The following is a 12,839-nucleotide window of genomic DNA, read 5'->3' on the forward strand; positions in this document are numbered from 1 at the left end:
TATCTGAAAAATATAGGCTGTACGTTTTCGATAATGCTTTAGCAGGAAAATATCATCCCATTATTACCTCTGAGTTAGTGGATATTCAAATAATTAATGAATTGCTGCCAGTAAAACAATATGAAATCCAGTGTAATTTTACATTTATTAAAATCAATTTAAGTAATGGCTGGAAGGAAACTTTATGACTTGACTTGAAGGGCAAGCTGTTTGCTGCTCCTGAACAGAACGCTGACCTTTCTAAAGTACGGCAGCTGTAATTAAAGAGCCCTATTCAGCAGAAACGAGCCCAAGGCCTCCCCTGCCATGGAAGTCCACTGAAGGTCGCAGATCTGGCTTCCGCCTCCTCCTTCGAAGTTATTCAGCAGAAAATTTGGCTGGGCTGCAGAACTGTTGTCAGCTGCTTCCGCGACACTTCCTACAGCACAAGAGCTGCTCTAAGGGGAGAGATCATGGCAATTCATCTTCATCGACCCCTTTCCTCCCCCCTCACAGGGTTTTCTACCTGATTCCCAATGGGCCCAAAATAGATCTTCTGCGGTAAAAAAATCTGAACTGGCACAGCCACTGCAGTCCCTGATTCTTCCCTGTGCTCCCAGGCACATGTTGTTGGACTATTTTCAGGACTTCCTTTGGAATAGGTTTGGCACTTTTCTTCAGCATGAGTGTCTTGCTCTGGACCTTTTCCTGCAGTCTCCCCAACCCCTGGTGTCCTTCAGCTATAAATGCTGTGTCTGCTTAAATAGCGCTAGTGAAAACAAGCTTTTCTCAGACCGGTTGCACTTCTGTAATGGGCCTCAAACAGTTCAGGTCAGAAAAAAGCCAAAGGTTCAGATATTTCTCCCAGCCGTATCCACCTTCTTGTTTCTTTAAAAGTAAGCTCCAAAGATTGCAAGAACAAGATCTGGGAAGATTTGAGCTTTGCTTATCAGGAATTGGCGTTTCTGCCTGCAGCCGGGAGTGGGATGAATCATCGTATTTTAGAACTTCAGCAAAAGCTTCTGTCTGAGGCTCCGACAGAGACCCCATTGGCTTCTGTTACACCCAGACTAATTTTCACATCCCTCATATCAACTGATACAGCCAGAAATATGTCATTTGGTTTGCATGTGCTTCTTATATAGGCAATAGCAAAATGGCCATTGATTTCAATAAGCTCAGATTTGCTATGGTTACAGAGATATCACATGTTCCCGTACAGTCCTGTTTTCTTATCCTTCAGTTGTTACCCTGAGTCATTTCAGGAGGCGATCAGCTCATCATGTGGGAGACTCCCAGCCTTAGGAGTAACCTTATTATTGCTATTATTCCTTTCTTGTGGCTAAAATTTCCAAGCAAGGTCAGGGTCTATTTTTCTGGGCAGAGTACAATCTACTGGAATAGACAATCTACTGAGTAGTTTACAATCTGTAAGGACAAGACCGAGCTATCATTATCTCTGTTTGGTGGATGGGGGCATAAAGAGAGTATGTGAATTACCCAGCCCTACAAAAGAAGTTTGTGGCAGAGTAGCAAACTAAAACCAGCTCTCCTAAATCCTGAAGTCCTGAAGTCACCAGGCCCTTTTATTTTTCAGTCTTGAAAGGCCAATTTTACCTCTTTGCTTTAAAGACTTCCTTTTCAGAAGCACAGAGGGAAAGAAACTCAACTTGATAAACACAGCCTCCGAGGTGGAATTTGGGGCAAAAACCAAAAATATTCAGGCCATCTGAAGCCAGCAAGTACCTTTACATGCAATACATCACAGGCAAGTGCTAAACCAGCACACCACGGAGAAAGCGGTGTGAGTTTGTGGACCAGTGCACACTATTCATTTTCAAAGTGTATTACAATTACTGAATCACCTGTGCTGGAGAACTTTGTGTTGAGCCACTGTGAAACTCTGCAGTGTTTAATAGCCCTAAAAATATCTAATTTCATGCTTGTGGTGGGTTGTCTAGAGCTTACCCCTGAACAACAGCTGAGAGAACAAAATGGAGACACACTGGTACTAACCCTTTTTTCCTCCCCTCACGTTGCTTGTAATATTTAACTCCATTGCAAGCATTATTGCCTTTCTGAGAACTTGAACATATTCATTTGGTTTATTCTTTTCTCAGTGTGTGAACGTAAAACAATCCCATTAAAGCATATAGGCACTATGTGCACACAGAGCAGAGAAGATGCTTTAGGCTCTTCTGCTTTAGGGCTTGGTTGAACACAACACTGAAGGAAATGCTTAACATTAAGCTCATGCTAAGTGCTTTACTGAATAAGCATATGCTTGCATCTAAACATACTAAACAGCTTTGCTAAATTGGAGATTTATTTGTATAAGAATCTCTGCAGCCACAAGCTTAATTCCCAGAAGGCCACATTTACCTACCTCTTAATCCTTCCATGGTGAATGCATTGTGTACTTTGCAGTTTACTATGATTAAGACATTTTAACCAGGATGTTCTGTGCTGGTTGCATAGCTGGCTAGTGCATTCCCATCCTACAGGTGGCATCAGCAGTAGGTGAAGTCATTGTAGAGTGGTTGGGTTATCAAGATACAAACCTGACATGGGTGTCTCAAGTAAAACATTCAAATACATGTACAGTGTAGGCATCTAAAGTGGCTGGGTTTTCACAGACACCAATGCCTCACCTCCTTCTATTGGCTTCTATTTGCAATTTAATTCAATGCATTCAAAATATTTCTGTAATTTAGGAGCTGTGAATACTTTTCTCAAGTATCCAGGCCACTTACATTCATATGGATTTAGAATCCCAGGTTTGGCAAGGCCTCAGGAAAACTTTCTATAGGGTTTTACTACAAGGATCAACAAAGCTAATGATAAGAGCACATAAGTTGTTTGTTGCATGAATCCTTGCATGGTCTTTAAACCTTTCATTTGGATGGGCCTTCTGAGAACAGCTCTGATCAAAAGGTTGCACCTCTCTCTTGGCTGAACCACTTCTCTTGGCTTTCCCTGGAGCATCTCTGCTATTCTACCATCTTTGGTTCTCCAAACCAGCTTCTTTATTCTTTGGTAGTTGGCCTATCTGCTATGACCCTACAGACTCTTGGTAAGTTCCACTGAAAAAGCTGCAGCTGATAAACCTCTCCTATAAAAACAGCCACCCTTCAGGATTTCCCCTCCAAAATGCACTCCAAATTCACAGCGCATTAAGACCAACTTCAGGCATCTAAGGAAAGATTTAAAAGGGGAAGTTGGATGCATAGCTGCCTTTGAAAATCAATGGGAGTTGGACACTCAATTTCCCTTTTCCTTAAGAAATCTAATTTGTATGGTTCAGGGAGGAAAAAAAAACTTTACTGTGGCAAACAGCATAGAACAGAGGTGTTTTGTGTGTGTGTGTGTGTGTGTGTGTCTAGACCACAAAGCATATTGCACTTAGAAACTTTCACAGAGATGTTTAGTCCATAATTTTTTTGCATTTTGATAATGGCTGGATTTAAACCATATTCTAAAAGTTTGTTGAATAATCTCACAATTTACCTAATTTGCAACTTGTCACACAAACTTGAACATTTAGGCACCCCATTCATTCACTCTCTCTCCCTCCTACAAGGAGCATACATGCTTGAAAAAGCAGAGATAACAATTTTATGTGTTGTTTGACTCTCAAGGTTGAGGTCAAATGTGTTGTCTAGACACATGAACAACCCATTAGTAGTGATGTGAATTGAATATGCATATGGATGCAAGGTGTCTAAAGGCCCTGTTTGAAAATATCTCAAAATTTTTACTCAGCTTCATTTGAAAGAACTCTGTTTAAGAAAGAAGAAAGTTGTTCTCTCACCAAAACGAAAAACAATAGTGGACTTGGAAGTGGTTGAGATAATAATAGATGACAAGTAAAGCAGCAGCATCTCTCTTGATCGGCATGGAGCGTTGTCTGGTCCTCCCATCCTAGAGGAGACGTCGTCATATCAGAGTAGAAGTACAGTGTCCAGTTTGCTAATGGTCTAATGCTTTAATTACCATGTGGTCCACTAGAGCTAGAGTTTTCTCTCTCTTTATAAATAACTGCACACTTCAGATTCATTGTTGGAGTGTTATGTATCAGAAGCAAATGCAACTTTCTCTGAAGTATTAGTTATGTGCTACAGCTGGAGCTGGGGTTTGGTGATTCAGTGGTCTGATCCAGTATGGCATGGCAACATTTTAAATTTGCTACCAGATATCAGGGCATATTCAGGATGCATTTCAGGTAGCACCAAAACAAAGCCTGAGATTTATCAATAGCTCTCAGGTTCCATGAAGAATACTAGCATGGTAATACTTCTTAAACCTATGATCACACCGATCCAACTCAACTTATTACAATAGGAAGAGTATATATTTCCCAGATAAATATAAGAAAATATACAAGCTATCCAGAAAGGAAAGCTGCACCCTCCCCCGTCCCCTTATGACATAGCAGATATCTGCGGAAATCCTGGAATATCTCGGCTCCGCAGCACACGGTTCCATCTGCTGAAGAAGCTGCTCCCAAGAAAAGAAACAATCTGTTCTGTGGGTGCAAGCCTCTGGGGAGATGGTGAGCTCATGCAAATGAGTTCTGCAGCCACCCTCACTGAAGTACTCCTCATTCCTACAGCTTGGAAACAAGTAGGAGTTCATCCTTTCTTATGTTCTTCAGTAGGCAGCCTTCTGGTGCTCTGTGCTTGTTCTCATCCCCTGCATGCTCAGCGTTCGTTCTTTCAGTGACCTCATTCCCTTGCATGGCTTCGACTGCCACCTTTATGCTGATGACTCATATTCCACTTATGATGTTTCCCAGTCCAGTCCCTCATCTCTTTCACCTACACATTTAGCATTGATGTCTTGCTAATTATTATGCCATCACATTTATAAGATCCTAGATTTTTCCATATCTGCAATGAAAATTTTGAACCGGGGTCTCACCATCTCCAGTCTTAACTACTTAACTACTATGACCTCTTTGGTCCAAAGCCCTATCTTATTATTATTAATACACTTGTGTCCAAAGTTTCCAATAAAATCCAGGAGTCCCACTGTGCGAGGTGTTCTACAGATGCACCATGAGATACCGTGTCTGCCCCGCAGAGCTTACAGCCATCTCAGTAATGGGACAGACAAAAGCTGGTAGGGAAAAATGAGGCATAGAGAAGTGAGGTTTGATAATGAAGTCAGGAATAGAATCAGTTGAATCCCAGACGAGTCACAAATTTACTTGATCATGCTTATGGCTATGATAAAGTTATAGTCTGGGCCATTATTGTAATATTTGTATAGGACTAGGAGAAGGTAGAGGAACAAGGAAAGACGCTGCTGCATCTTAAAAGAAAATACATTTGTGTGTAGATTACTAGGCTGAGACTTGAACTGTGTGAATAATTGATTTTCCAGTTTGCTGTCTGAACCAAAAAAATAATAATTCATTTCAGGTTGACCTGAAACGCTGGGGGAAAAAATTTGTTTTGGCTTAACTGAAACAGTTTGTTTCATTTCTGAAGATTTATTTGCCTTTAAAAAAATTAAATTCAGGCAAGTTTCTAAATAAAATGTCATTTCAAAATGAGAGAACAAAACATTTTTTCTTTTTTTTCCCAGCTGAAACTATTCACGTGATTCTTTGCAAATTCACAAAAAACTTTGGTCAACCTCAAAGTGTAATCTTCAGCAAATTAACTATTTGCCCCCCTCCCAAAAATCACCCAGTCCTAGCTGAAATATGTGTTTTAGTTTTAAATAAGGAACATTAGATCCTCTGGGAAAAGGTATTTAATAGTTCAGGGTTGACTTCTGTGAATTTAATTAGAAGGTGGTGTCCAATTAGGAGCAGATCCATGGGGGTGCAGTTGCATCCTCCTTTGATTCCTGCTCTGCCCAAACTTTAAAACTAACTGCCTGGGAGGAGCAGCAGCATTTCTAGTTGGGCAGCACTGAGAATCAATTGACTTCCTGGCTCATTATCCTCCCTGATTCCTGCTAATCTCTCGTTAGTCCTCTGTCCTTTTTAATGGTCTTGATGTTCCACTATTAAGCTATCATTTCTGCAATTTTGCTCTCTGTTAGCCATTTCTGGTAACATCTCTCTTGTATTCCATAGCCCTGCAGACTGTTTGTAGCTCTAGTTAAAAAACCTGAACTCATGTGTAGAAATGACTGATGATGAAGCATTGAAGGCACTGTCAAGACACTCAAGAAGGCTAGATTTTGTTTCATAAATCTGAACAAGAGAGGTACATTTAGCTATGGGACTAATGCCACAAAATCTTTTGACTATTTTGATTCCTTTTTGCCTATTTTTTGTGCATTTTTAATTTTATATATAATCTAGTAAATGAGTGCACATTCCAATAGTTATATTTGTTTTTGCTTTAATCTTAAACTGAATAATATAGTGCTAGACCTCTAGCATATTAGTAAAGCTTCTAGTTTCCCTTTAAATTGAGAAAATTGTGTTGCATGATATGTAATTGTGCCAAACTAGCTGCACCCATCTTTCAAAACGTTAGCTCTGCCCATGTGTCAAGTAATGATGAACTAGAGGAGATCCCACTTCCTGAAGAGTGGTAAAATTGTAGCATTGCAAGCCAGCACTAGGAAAGGCTCCCAAATACTTGGGGGGAGATTGTAGGGGAAGTCTGTGTCGTGTAACAAATATTTTTAGCTATTCTTCCGCACCAACAAGACCATTTACGATGAATGGAGGAGCAACAAACAGAGGTGGAGTTTGCCACAGGAGTGAACCAGGGAGCAGGAGGAAAAGTAAGATGCATGTTGTTTTGTTTTCTAAAGCCTAGGTGTTGTCCAGGGAGCATAGAAAGCAAAAAAACCCCCAAAAACCTAAATCAGCAGTTGTTACTTGCATGGGATGTGCCATGATTGTGCTTCTCTTCAGAGGAGCATTTCATCTACACCATGTGTGAACTGGTGTCCATTTTGGAAGAAAAAAATAGATGCAAGTATCTATATTAATGGAAAGATCTGGTGAAACTTTTACTCCCTTCTGCCCTGTGGATAAATTTAACTTATAGTTTAGCTCAGGCTAAAAAAACCCCAAGAAGCATGTGCTGAGCTCATTGCTGCTACAGCTACGTAACTAGCAGTACCCAAACTAGCTTGCACAATCTACGAGTGACAGTCATCTCTCTGACTGCCTGATAGAGTTAGCCTAAATCAAATACTGTGAACCTATTGTGCCATGTAGGGAATAATTGCATAAAAATGTTAGACCCAAATGGTTCAAATGTGAGGAAAGTGGCCAGTACTTTATATGTAGCTCCCTAAGGTTGGGTATCATATTAAAGTACCTAAATCTGGGTCCAAATAACCCTCCAATGTAGATACAAATCAGAGCATTCATGAAGCTAACTGGAATTATTCTGCTGAACAGTTTGTCAAAAAACAACATTTTCCCCCTCCGTTTTTACTTGTATCATGTTGTTAGGTTATTTGCAAAAGCTCATGCCTCCGCGAACCACTTAGTCTCTAAGGTAATACCCTGCCATACCTTCTGCCTGACTTCAGACTAGCACAGTTAACAACACTGTTTTGTTCAATGTAAGGTCAACCTTTTCTGTGAGAAACAGGCACTTTCACTGAAAGCTTTCACGACATTGAATGTTCAGTTTTCCATTTAGAAACAAACATGACAAAAAATTCTATCGGCCCTAATTTCAGGAATGCGGGTTATAAAGTTTGGTGCATACAGTTTACATATAGATCTGTGGTCCTGGACAGACAGACAATGTTTGCACAAGTGTAACCCACATTACACTGGCGTTGAAAAACAGTTGACAGAGAAGCAAACCTCCATACCAAAGTCACAGCACCCAATCCTGTGGAGAAATACCCCTGAAATAATTAGAAAGAATTAGAACGGGTCTGGTGTAAGTTATAGCAGTTTAGGTTTCAGCTGTCTGCATCCATCCTAGGATAGCTGTTTGCTAAAGGCAAACAGGCTATTGCCTCCTTCCCCCAGCACCTTTTAGTAAAGTGCAGAAGTAGACACCTGCTTTATAAACTACTCAGGACAGCTGCACATCGGCCTGTTCTTGATCGCTGTGTAACTTACCTCCTTCGATGGAACCAGTGTAAATTACACTGAAGTACATGCTCATCTGTCTAGGGCCTAAAATTTTCAAGCAGGTCAGCACTCCAAACTAATATGACTAAAAATCCACCTTTTATTCATTAAAAATATAGAAATTCAAAGACCTGTCGTAAAAGAGAACAAAAATACAGATAAGTAAGTAAGTAAAACAAGCCCAATGTAGTGAACATTATTGGTCTTTCTCTTATTTCCCTTCCAGAAAAATATTTTCTTTCACTTAAAGTGATATCACCAAGCAATGGTGCTAGAGTGACTTCAACAGCTATTAGCAACTATTAGCAACTCCTTTCTCTTCCCAATAACTTGCATTATAGTCATCCATCTCCCCACAAATTTATTACATTGTATTGAGGTTCTCTCCTATACTATTTGTAGGTAGTTCCATCTGAAGGCAATCTAATTTTAGTGGAAGACCGCCTTACTATATTGATGTTCTTCTGAAATACCCCCCTCCCCCCATTTTATTTGATTTTTTTCTTGCTTTTCTGGCAGCAGAGCTGTACTGCCACCCAGCATGTCCACAAGTGGCAGATAATGAAATGATCTTCAGGGAAGGTTAGCTGTAAAATAAGTAGGGATAACTCTGACAAATAAAAAGTCATGGACCAAGCAGCAGCAGCAACACCAGGATGTGGTGGGGACAGCAGATAGTCATGCTGTCCCCTGACAAGCCACATATATCCTTTGATGGTGCTGTGACATAGCAAGCACAGGTTGCCATTACAATAATCCTGCCTAGCCCCCCAGCCATCTAAAAGTCCTCAACAGCAGAGCAGGTGGAAGAAGACGTTGGAATCTCAGTGGCTGCAAAGGCGGATGAACGAGATCTCCAATTGTCTTGGCCTCCTTGCCATTGGATTTAGGTCCTGTTCTGTCAAGAACCACGTGGAGGCTGACGTACAGCAGCTTCTCCACAATAAAAGAAATCATGCACAGGCATCTTCCATGCAAGCAGCTTTTCCAGCACATTGTTGAACCCCTTTGGGTGACCAGCTGGTGACAACAGAAGCAGGACTGTGAGGTCTGGAAGCTTCTAGTCATGAAGTGGCATGAAGGCAGCAGTTACAAGAAGGTTGTCTAACACTGGGAGCAGGAGTTCAATTTGGCAGCTGTAACTGTGACTGAGCAGCCCTCTTCAAGATATGCTCTGCTCACCCTACAGAGGGAGGGGGTCAGAAAAGGTGCTCTAAACATAGCCTGTCTTCTTCCTGACTCAATAACTATGTCCAGTGGGATCACCTTTACTGTGGTTGAAATCAGTGAAGACACACAATCCATTTCAGGGCTTGGAACATCAGGACCCTCATGGACAATCCTAATAGTGCACATCCAGAGTGCCGCACCGCAGCTGTGGCTCACAAGCTCAGGCAGCACAACGCTGATGGTGCTACACTCAGCAAGCAGGAGATAGGCAGCTAAAAGAACAAAGGAGATGGCTATACCTTCTTCTGGAAGGGTAAACAGGAAGGAGAACACCAGCTTCATGGAGCTGGTTTTGCTGTCAAGAAAGAACTCATAAGCCAAATCAGTGAGTTCCCTATCAGAATTAATGAGCACCTCATGACTCTCCATCTTAAATTGGCAAGGAGTCAATATGCCACTATCATCAGCGCATATGCCCCAACTCTTGATGCTGCCTATAAAACCAAGGAGGATTTCTATACCAACCTAGAGCAAGTCCTTTCTGGCATTCTGGAGGAAGACAGACTTATTTTTTTTTTGGTGACTGCAATGCCACACTTGGAAGCGACTCAGACCTCTGGAACAGAAACATTGGCAAGGAAGGAGTGGGAAAGGCCACCTCCAGTGGCATCCTACTTTTGACCAAATGCATGGAACATAGACTCACCATCACCAACACCCTGTTCTGCCAGAAAAACATCATCATCCAACATCAGCTTTGCTGGGCCAGCCACATCATCCAGAGGTCCCACCCCAGACTCCTGAAGCAAGTTTTATTCTCCCAGCTCAGTCATGGTATATGCTTAAGAGGAGGGCAGAGAAAGTGCTTTAAGGCTTGAAAAAATGCAACATCAACATCAGCTCATGGGAAACTATTGCCCAGGACCATCCCAAATGGAGGAAGACTCTGTTGCAAGGATCTCAGTACTTTAAGACCTTGCAATGACACCAAGAAATAGAAAAACAGTGTATTACAGACCAAACCAAGAATCCAGAGCCACCCACACCACATGAAAACATGTGCCCCAGCTGCCACAGAGTCTGCCAATCCTGGATAGGCCTCATCAGCCATCTTTGGACCCACAGATAAGACAATCATGGAAGATTATCATCCTCAATTGCATGGAATTGCTGATGATTGACCATTCTTTTTTTCCCCACCCCTTTTCATTGGACTCTGTTCAATAGCTTGATACAATCCAAGCTAGGCACATGATTGGTCCTCTGTCTATCGGTCATCTGAACTACTGGGCAGCAGAATATAATGACACATATTAGAGGTATTTGAATTAGTCATGTGAAATATTCATTGTTACTTATGCACTTTTTCTGTTTGTGAGTCAATCCTGATTTATGTGATCATGTGATGTATGAGATTTCTATGTGTCAAGGCTCCCCAGCTGATTGCAGCCATGACACTCCAGTGAAGTGCTTCACAATTCAGTAAGAGGGCCACTCTCCTTTGTCTAAGGAGATGTGCCCATAATGAAGAATGGAACTAGGAGGCATCTGAAGTATAGCTCCGATCAGTCACCACAATGATATTTCTGAACTAAAATTGTAAGTTGGCCAAAAGCTTTCTTCTTTGGCAGTTTTCTATTTTATATTAAACATCTGAAGAAGTTGCTCTTATTTTTTCCCAGTTAGCTGCATTATGCATTGAATTGTTTGGATGCACAATTACTAGGCTATGGCTTACTTCATCTATTAGCGGTGAAAGAATGCTCTGACACCCAAGTGATATAGCATCATTTCTATCCTGGATTGGTTGACCAAAATCTGGAATAAATACCCATTTCCATACTTATCTGATTATTTGGGCAGCTAAATCAAATACCTGGGGGCTTGAAAATAGACTGAGATGTCTACCTCCCAAGTATCTTACATCCTGAAGATTGATACTCCTTTGGGCCAAAGTTCTTTTAGTTTTTTTATTTGTTTTAGTTTTTTCTTTATAAGCTTTAAAAAAGCTCACTCATTTTGTTTAAAGAATAACCATGATGGGACTCTTCTAAATTCCTGCTGGCAATTTATTTTCTCTCAAATTTTGAAAGATTCATTTGGGCCAAAAAAAATCAAGTTTACTGGTGTACTGAGCCAAAAGTGTTCAATTCCAACCAGCCTAAACTTTCCAAGGATAATGAACAAAGACAAGACTAGACAGCCTCTGTAACATTAAGCACATATTTAGGCCCCTCTGGATTTAAGAACATGCTTAGAATTAAGCAAATGCTTCAACTTATCTCAGAATAGGGATAAAATACTGAATCAGGGCTTAAAACAACTCTCAGACTAAGGAAGCTGGAGGTCTATAAAAGTATATGAGAAAATTTCTAAATACTTGAGCTTTTATTACTTTTATTTATGGAATTTAGCATTGACCAAACCATTTTTTTTTAAGTTTCTTGCCACTTTGCCTTCTGGCCACTATCTCTTCCTGTGTTTGCGACCACATCTGAACACAAAGTATGCCTGCTTCAGTGCCGGGACATGGAATAGGTTTGCATCACTTGATTCCACTTGAAATGTCTTCCCCAAAGTGAAGAGTGTATTCCCTTGAAAGTGGAATCACTGAAGGAAATAAGAGATAAAGGTCACACAGCCATTCAAGACTAAATGAGATTGCTGCATCACAGTAGCAAATGCTCTTTTTCTTCCTTCACTATTGGATTCTCTCTATCTGCTCTTTGGTTTATAATTTAGTGAAAAAGATTGAAGTAAAAATGAGGGTACATAAGATATACACCATAGCTTTTCCCTTGTTAAAACACCTATTGCTTGTTTGTACTCATCTGAGCAAATGAACCAAGTTTCTCTGTAATTTTATTAGTATAAAATGTTTGCTCAGTTCATATGGCCTTTTTAAATATTGATACAACATTAACTTTATTCCAGTCATTTAGACCAGTACACCAAAACATATTGAAGGTTAACATTAACTGTAGAGCCTGTTCCTTGGCCAGGTCTTTTAAAACTCTTATATGCAAATTATCCAGATTTGCTGATTTAGAAGTATCTGACTTCAGTCACTTCTTTTTACCATCAGCCTGAGCTACTTATTGGATAAGAAAATGTTTTATCATCTTATAAGTATGTCATCTGCTTTTTCCCCAAATATAGAATAGATCACATCTGCCTTTTCTGCATTACTGTTAACACATAACTGCTATTGTTACAATTTTTTTTCCTAATATACTTTAAAATCCTCCTTATTGTCCTTAGTTCTGACATCCATGCCTTTCTCATCTTTTATTGGTTTTCTACAAATCCTAGATTCTGATTTGTTCCTGTTAATTTATGCTTTCTCCCATTTGTGCGATTTTTATAAATGGTATTATGAACAAGCATCTGACATCCATTTCTAGCAAGGCAAGCATTCTTCTTTTGTGATTTCTGTGGAACAAAATGTGAGCAGAGGATGGCCCATGTTTATTGGTGCTATTCTGTAATTTTGCAGTGTTAAGTAGGGAACAGAGTCTGACTGCAGCATTTGAGTTGGCACTTTATTATTTTGACACTGTTTTACATCATCCTGTTAGATCAGGAATAATGGAGAGCACTGGTTGTATGTCTAAGTCTA

This window comes from Crocodylus siamensis, chromosome 3 (assembly GCF_052110815.1).
Source record: "Crocodylus siamensis isolate JL-2025a chromosome 3, ASM5211081v1, whole genome shotgun sequence".
NCBI classification, from domain to species: domain Eukaryota; kingdom Metazoa; phylum Chordata; order Crocodylia; family Crocodylidae; genus Crocodylus; species Crocodylus siamensis.